Here is an 8,754-nt window from a genome sequence, read left to right as displayed (position 1 = left end):
AAGTTTATGCGCATATGACCATATTGATTTGAACCATTTTTAGCACAAATAACACTAAAAGTACATCCAATTCGCATGCTTAAAATACATACACATAACCAATCACTTATTCGCATATTTGGTCATCCAACATAACTTCAATACATAACATAAACCATATCACATACTCATTAATATGAGTCTAATACTTTAGCCGAATATACTTATACACATTATTCACATTTCTAAACCATTTCACCAATGCAAGCATACCATTTCAAATTGACTCAAAGTAACCATATCAAATTGTCAAATATCCATAGTATAGCATAGTCCACACATAACGAATACAATCAATTTCAATATTAACATATAACTAAACAATTAACTACACGATTAAATCTCCATTGCCGAACCACAAATTAGATTAAAACCATCATCTATATTTACAAATTTAGCTAATACATGACCGAAAATCACTACCATTAGCATTATTAACAATCCACAACCAAAACACATCCATCATCCATATATCAAGTTTACCACACACATACCATGACCAAAATTACTTAAACATTTGAACATTAGCATTTAGATTAAGCCATTTTCGTATTGCTAAATATATACAAATTTCAAGACCAACCAAAACAAATGCTAGTCTATACATTTCATAGGTTCGAAGTTCAAGCTTTTAAAAAAATACCGAAATAGTGACCGGTAGTGTGACGAATTTCCTTGACGATCCCCGAGCTCGTAACTAGCTTCCAAAATCTATAAAACATTAATCGAACACACACACAGTAAGCTTGGATAGCTTAGTAAGTCATAAGCAAATAAATCATCAAATGAACATTAGCATTATAATTTCAACTTGGCCGAATATAAATTATCTCATGTACACATAAATCACTCTTTTAACATGCATAATTATATCATCATCTCAAGTACTGTACGTACCTTATTTTAATGAACATTTAACTTCAATCTTAACTCGACAGTGCCTGTTGAACCATTTGGAACCAATAATGATACTCAGATAGCTCAAAAAGCTCGTAAAATGCTACCGTCCCAGACGAGGTCTTACATGTAATCAAATATCGATGCCACTATCCTAGACAGGGTCTTTCATGAAATCGTATACAATGCCAATGTCCTAGACATGGTCTTACACGTAAATCTCAAATCGATGCCAACGTCCCAGACATGGTCTTACACGAAATCACATATCGGAATCTTATGTCATGACATATGTATCCTAACTATTCCTATGGTTCGTACAGGACTTTTGGATGCCTTCATTTGATCGATTCATGCTCGTAACAAATCATTCCATGCTAAATTCAATTCGGCAATGTAGTTATACATACATACAATTCAATTCAATTATGTACAAAATAAATACATTCAATTTAACATCATTTATTCACTTACGAACTTACCTCGTACGGAGACAAACGGACCGAGATGACTATTCGACATTTTTTTATTTTTCTCAATCCAGATCTGATTTCCTCTTTTATTGGTCTAAATTAATAGAAATTTGACTTGTTTCATCATTCAAATTTAGTCCCTATTTCACAAAACAGAAAATATTCAAAATTTCACCACCCCAAGCATAGCCAAATTTTACTTAGGTCCCTAGCAGCCCAATTCTTTCATTTATTTCACATTTTGATCCCTAAATTTTCAAATTTCACAATTAAATCCTTAATACACATTTTTACCAAAAAATCACTTAATTAAACAAGATAATCTATCAACATATATTTATTTTTCATCATCAAACAACAAAAAACAAAAGCTATCATCAATGGAAAATCATGAATAGATCAACAAATTCAAAAATTCAAACATGGGCTAGCTAGTATTTGAAGCAATGGTATCAAAAACATAAAAATTTTCAAAAATCGAGCTAAACACATACCTTAATCAAGCTTGGACAAGGCCGAACCTAGTTTTTTCTTTTTCTTTTTGTTTTCTTTTGAGGTTTTGGCCAAAGATGAACTAAAATGCAAGGCCATTTCATGTTTATTTTATTTTTTTGCAAGTTATTTTACTTTTTACTATTGTAACCTTAAGTATTTTATTAGGAAACTATTTAATGGTTGTCCATATTTGTCCATGCATATTTCTAATGGTTAAATTACATCATAAGGACCCCACATTATAAAATTCAGAACAATGTAGCACTTTAACAAATAGCTAGCCACTTTTCCATTATACGTGATTAAGTTATTTTATAAAATCGAGCACAAAAACAATAAAATTTTCACACATATCATATATCATGCTGTAAAAATAGAAAATAATATTAAAATATTTTTAAATCAAATTTGAGGTCCTGAAACCATAGTTCTGACTAGGGTCGAAACTGGGCTGTTACATACAGTGTTTAGAAAGTAGTGTGTAAGCTCTTGCGAAATCAGTGAATGTAGAGGAAAGCCATATAGCACACAAAAAAACATAAGTTAAACAATATTTTTAACAAATTTACTATTCTACAATCTGGTTTCACTATATTTACGTGAAGCTTGGTTCGTGGTTACCTGTTGTTAGTTAGCTTAAAATAGTAACACATAATATTTTGGAAAACAAAATCTTATTCATATGTTCTTTTTAGTTGGATAAATGGATATCCTTATAACCCCTAAATTTAACTCAAAGAGTCCAACATATCCCATAAGTGTAGCATTAAGCTAACACTCTTCAACACATCTGCATATCTCATTGAATAGAGGTTAGATCACCATTCCCTTTTTTCTCCTTACATGTCCCAAGGCCTCTCGCCCAAATCACAAAACATAAAGGCTAGTACTCACAATCCTATGGCATGCCATTATATCCAATGGTTGACAAGCTATTATAGTGTCAATACATTTACCTGAACATAGAGCTCACAAATTATGAGGAGCTCGTAGAACACTATTCATATCTAGCTCGCAATATAGAGCTCGCATATTACTATTCATAAAAACACATATTTAACATAATCACAAAAAAAAGTTTAGAGAAGACTTACTCTCGAAACTTAGGATAAAGCCTTAAGCTCTTGGTTAACATTATGGTTCGCACATACAAGTGGTGACCTTTGAACACTCATTAGTTTGCTGAAAGATTTAAACAAGCTTAGTCTTTCACTTGTCTTTGCTTGTAGATGGTTCTGTTAGGTTCCCAATTTCACAATCATACACAAGCCACTAACAGTCGAAGCACATTTAAAGTCATACATAACACAAGTGAACCTAGGTCCGCACATGCTAGTCTTTTGGTGAACCAAGTTTCCTTTGTTGCGAACTTTCTTATTTACTTCTATATGTCTAACTCCATAGAGAAACAATGTCTTACCTTTAATCCTAAGCGTTTTCTCATTCAAAAGAATATGTAATTTTTAATGAAAAGAGCTTACAGGCTTTAAGTGTTTTAATGTTCTTAAGATGCCCTAGTAGATGTAGGAAAAATTTACGTGCATGAGCGGTTTTGTGAAGAGGAAAATAAGTTGACTTCTTAATGTTGGTATAGTTACCCTTTGGCTACTCCTAATTTGTTTTACAATCGAGCCCCTACTTTGATTCTCGACCCAAAGTAATGATCGTAGCTCACCAAGCCCACTAACGACCCCAGCTCGTCAGGTCCCAAACTCTTAGGCCCTATTTTGAGATGTTACAATGCTAAAACTTGAGTCCAGCCCGCCCATATGAATTTTTTTATATTATCATTTTTATAAAAAAAACAAATGTAAAAAATATAATACATCAAATAGAGTAAAAACATTAAAATGCATGTTTCTGAACAAACTGAAAATAAACTAAAAATATATATTTATACTTAAATAACACTAAGATAGGTGTAACTTAGTAAGCAAACACCTCTAAAATAGTAGCAAAATTTAGCAATAAAACAAGAGTAGCACAATATCCAAACAATAACAAACTAGTAGCAATATAATAGCGAAATGGCACCAAAATAGTGACAAAATAGTAGCAAAAACAGTAAAAATAACAACGGAAGGTAATAATTTTTTTTGCAAATCAAGGCCGGCCCCGAGTTAAAAAAGCTTACCGAGGCTCGACCCATTTAATATGTAACATCCCAAAAATTAGGGGTTAGTAGAATCGGGTTTGTGAATCGAGAGAGTGTGGGCATGCCCTAATTTTTGAGATTATATGTGCGTTTTTAGGGAATAAATAAGGTATTAGTTTGTTGGTTAAGTGTTAGTGAAACGTTACTTGAAACCCAAGTTCAAATTTCTTCTCTTGCACCATTTTTATTATTTTGCAAATTTTGCATCAAACCCTAGTATGTAACTCGCCTCATTTTTAAAATAAATATTGAACAATTATTTCAAAAAGAAGGAAATAGTCTAGTGGTTAATTGATAAATGGAAAAGCATGGAAAGTAGATTAAGGTCCCAAGTTCAAATCCCTTCCCTTGCAAAATAATTAAATTTTACATAATCCCTTCTACTTTTTTAAGTGTGTGCTACCCATGCCTAATTAAACCTAGGTATAAATATTATTTTTAACAAATTTGATCATCCTTTAATCTAATTTTATTCAGCCATCCCTCCCTTCTCCTCTCCTCTCTTCTCTTCAAATTTTCTTTTATTTTCCCCTTATTACTGCCAACATCGGTATTCATCAGCTTTTGTTAGACATAATTGACAGTCATCGGCTTCTATCACTCACAATCAACAATCATCAACTTCTATCGCACCTTGTGCACCACCAGCTGAGAGTAGCAGCCTTTGGCAACCCGCGACTAATTCTCTCAATGTTTGACATCCCTTATTTGTTGCCTCTTTCTTCTTGATTAAGTTCCATTTTTTTTCTTGATGAATATTTTAATAAAATACCCAATTTTCCAAATTTGGAATTATGGTGATTTTTAAAGATCTAAAGATTTTTTTCCAGCCTTCCCAGTGATTTTAAATGTGGTCTCAAATTGACCACCGTTGGTGGTGGGGTGTGTGCCTAAAGGGTAGAAAGGGGGTTGTTGTTTCTTTAATTTTTCCCATCTATTTCCAGCAATATTTTGGGTTCTTGAACCATTTCTAACCAGCCTTTAATCATGTGTAATTAGGAAAAAAAATAAATCTTGATCCATCGGCAATTCAAATCTGACAATTCGATAAGAGTAAGTGTGGTTGATTATGGACTAGTGTGTAGTTTCGGTTTAGATGTTGGGGAAATTGTTAATTAATCAAATCAAAGATTTTAGTCATGGATTAGCTACTAGTTTTTTACTATTTTAAATGTGTTACGTGCCGACTTAAATGCCAAAAATCAATAGTGAAGTCGTTAGACATTCAAGCATACGATTCACATCAAATCAGTGTAAGAAACCTATCTAGTTTGGATCTAAAAAAATGTTATAATTGTGATGATTGGATTGAACCATAAGTGGGTGTTTGGGGGCTGTTTAAGAGGTATATTAATTGAGTTAAAAATGATTTTTAATTTAGGTTCATTATAAAGTTTATTAGAGACATCGCGAGATTTGCAAGTGTGCTTCAGCAAAGTGTAATTAAGGCGTGGGTCCAAACTTAAAAAATTTATTATTAATAATGATTTTGATGATATAATTGATGATTTAGCTTGTTGATCGGGCTTGGCTAAATAGCTAAGTAATTAAATTTATAAGTGGTTGAACCAGGTAAGTTTCGAGCCTTAACTATTTGGCATGTTAGCAAAGTTGCTAGTTTGATTGAATGATTGCATGATTGGCATTTTTGTGAATGGTTAGCTAATTTGATATATGATTGATTTTATGTATAGCATGGTTCTAAATGAAAATAACGTTTATGCGCGATATATTCATACGAGTAATTTGTTATGTAATGTTTGAAAGACTATTATACATGTACACAGAAAATTTTGTAAGAACACATGAATTGTGGTTTGTTTAATGATACCACCTTAATGGTAAACCGAATTTGGATCAATGTAACTATTCACTAAAATTATTTGATAATTTGAGGGTATGTTGAACATGTCAATAAATTGTGAAAGTATTGATTTATGACTATGTATCAGATTGTATGACATATTGCATGTGCACGGGGGTGGGTTATAAGTGTGGTTGATAGAGGAGTTTCGTGGAGATTAGGTAGCATAGTAAGTCCGCATTTACTGTAGTCTGTGCACTGCACCGGAGATTCGAGGAGATTTGGCGAGTTAATTACATTTTTCTGTTATTTGGCATATTTTTAGCAATTTTATTCATTTAGTGGTTTTACCGCAACTAGCTTTGCTCGCATTTGTTAGGGTTTGGCAAACGGGTTCTTGGGAACTCGTGGTGTGTAGCGAATGGTACGCTATGGAGGTTTGGTATAAAACTAACCTTGTTATATGGTTAATGTCATGAAAAGAATAAAGTATACAGGTTAAAGCTCATGTGAACTTAGAGAATAGATAAGGTACAAATGACATGTCATTAGTGTGTTTCAAGCACTAGTTGCTGGTGATTATAGTATAAGGTACTTTATACCAGTGTTACAATTTCAGGCACTCAATGTCGGTGATTACAGTTCCAGGTACTATGTACCGGTGATGGATACCATACGGATAGTTTGAGATCCTGTATGTGTTGCGGATTCTCTGAAGCTTGTGTGAGCAGCATTGTGTATCAGTTAATGTCCTTTTGCCAGCTTGTGTGAGCAATACCCTCACGCATATCCGAAGTAAATTTACTATTGTTATATGGGCAAAATAGTTGGTTATTGAAATAGAAATGAAATGAAACGGTATGACAAATTGTAGTTGTTTGATTATATCTTGGTATATGATTCTTAACAAGTTATGTATTGGTGATATGAACTATTCAGGCTTAACCATTTTATTTAGTTGGAATGTTGGAACAAGACAAAAAAATGTTATATCTATGTTATGTATGACTTGTAAATTAAGTTGACAAATTGTCAAATTTTTGTTGTTAATTGGAACATCATTGGAGATCACACTATCGACAATTCTTTCTGGAGCTATTTGTTCATTTTAGTTTGGTTATAAGTGGCATGTAAATAGGGTTTTGATATGTTTATGTTAATGGATATCTTGGTGATGATTAATCTCATTTGGGTTGTGAATTTGTATATTTGTGTTTTGGTATGTTAAAATGATAACTTGTTACTTGATGCCTTTGTTGATGACTTGTCGCTGAAATGGTAATTTTGTTTTTGGTAACTTATGAAATTAAGACTGAATATGTTTTGTATTTGAAAGTGGTATAAAAGGATGATTTTAGCATATGGCTTTTGTAACATAGTTGATGGTTGAATGGGATTAACATGTTGATTATGTTTGGTTTGATTGATTGTTGTTTATGTTTGAAATGTGGTGCCTTTAAAGGCATATTGGTTACGCACATAGGTTGATTGTGAGTTGATATATTTTGGCATGTTTTGAAAAATTTTTAATAGGTTTGAATGTTGGTTAATGCATGGGTTGGAAGAAAAGAATTTGTATGTGAATTGGCTTTGTTGGAGCCATTTTCTGGCACACACGACCAGTGACACGGTTTGCCACATGGCCGTGTTCCGCGCATAGTTTCATGACACGACTATGTGACCTTTTTGATCTGTAGTGCAGGTTTGTCCACACGATCACAATTTCTTATATGGTTTGGCCACACGACCATGTTCTTGAGCCACATTGGTTGAGCTCTGCCATATGACCAAGCCACACGGCTGTGTGACACTTGTTTTCACTTTTTACTCAAAATTTTGTAAAAGTTTCATCTAAACTACCGTTTTCAACCCAACAAAGTTTGTAGAAAGTGGTTCATTTGTGTCTTTTCACATATACCAAAGGCTATTTTAGTTTAATGTTTCAAATGGGTAGGTTATTTAAGTTGTGACCTAAGGTAAATGTTATAAATCATGTTTGAATATGTTTCTAAAGTTTATTTGGAGTCTTTAAGTTAGCAATTATGTATTTGTAATGGTTGGAATTAGGTTTGATAGTTTTATTTTAAAGATCACCATTTTTAAGGACATTTTGACTTGGCATCCTTGGTAGGTTTGACAATTTGATAGCATAACAATATATTATTAGTGTTTCTAGGTTGTTTTAACTTGCAACAGGACAAATTTGGATGTAACAAGTTGTCACGTCGCAATGACGAACATTGGCATCCCGACGAGGAACATGGCAAGATTCTTGTGGGGACATCGTTACTTAGAGGTCACGAAGAGCCTAGCCAGAGAGTCACATCACAACGTGGAAATCCTAAAGTCATGAAATCGACTAAAAACTTTGCATTTTTTACGAATTGGTCCATTTTTGATCTCGGGCTAGAAAAAGAGCTTTCGTAATCTCATATAAGCCCAAAGCTAATAACATATTGTATCATATGTATGAATCATTTATATTTATATGTAAAAATATGTTAGGTTGAAATTTTTTGAATGTAGTTACTCCAGTAACGAATGTGGCACTGTGTAGCTCGGACTCGGCGATTGAGTCAGGTGCTGGGGTGTTACAGTTACGTTGTTTTGGTAATGTTGTTTAAAAGGACATTTTGGTATATTGATATTTGGCCTATAAAATTTTATAAGTTGAATTTTAATCTTTAATTAGTAGATAACAATGCTAGTTTATATAAGTGTAATTATAAGAGATAGATATTTAATTGTTGGTGCATTGGTGCTTATGATTTGATGATGTTTGATTGTGGTTAGATGTGTTACATTGATGATGTAACTTTAATGTAAAGTTTAGGTACATTTAAGGTGCCATTTGGTTTAGTTTGGACCTTTGAAAATGTGAATTTAGGGTA

This window comes from Gossypium hirsutum, chromosome D13, assembly GCF_007990345.1.
Source record: "Gossypium hirsutum isolate 1008001.06 chromosome D13, Gossypium_hirsutum_v2.1, whole genome shotgun sequence".
Lineage (NCBI taxonomy): Eukaryota > Viridiplantae > Streptophyta > Magnoliopsida > Malvales > Malvaceae > Gossypium > Gossypium hirsutum.
This window is presented reverse-complemented; position numbering follows the sequence as displayed.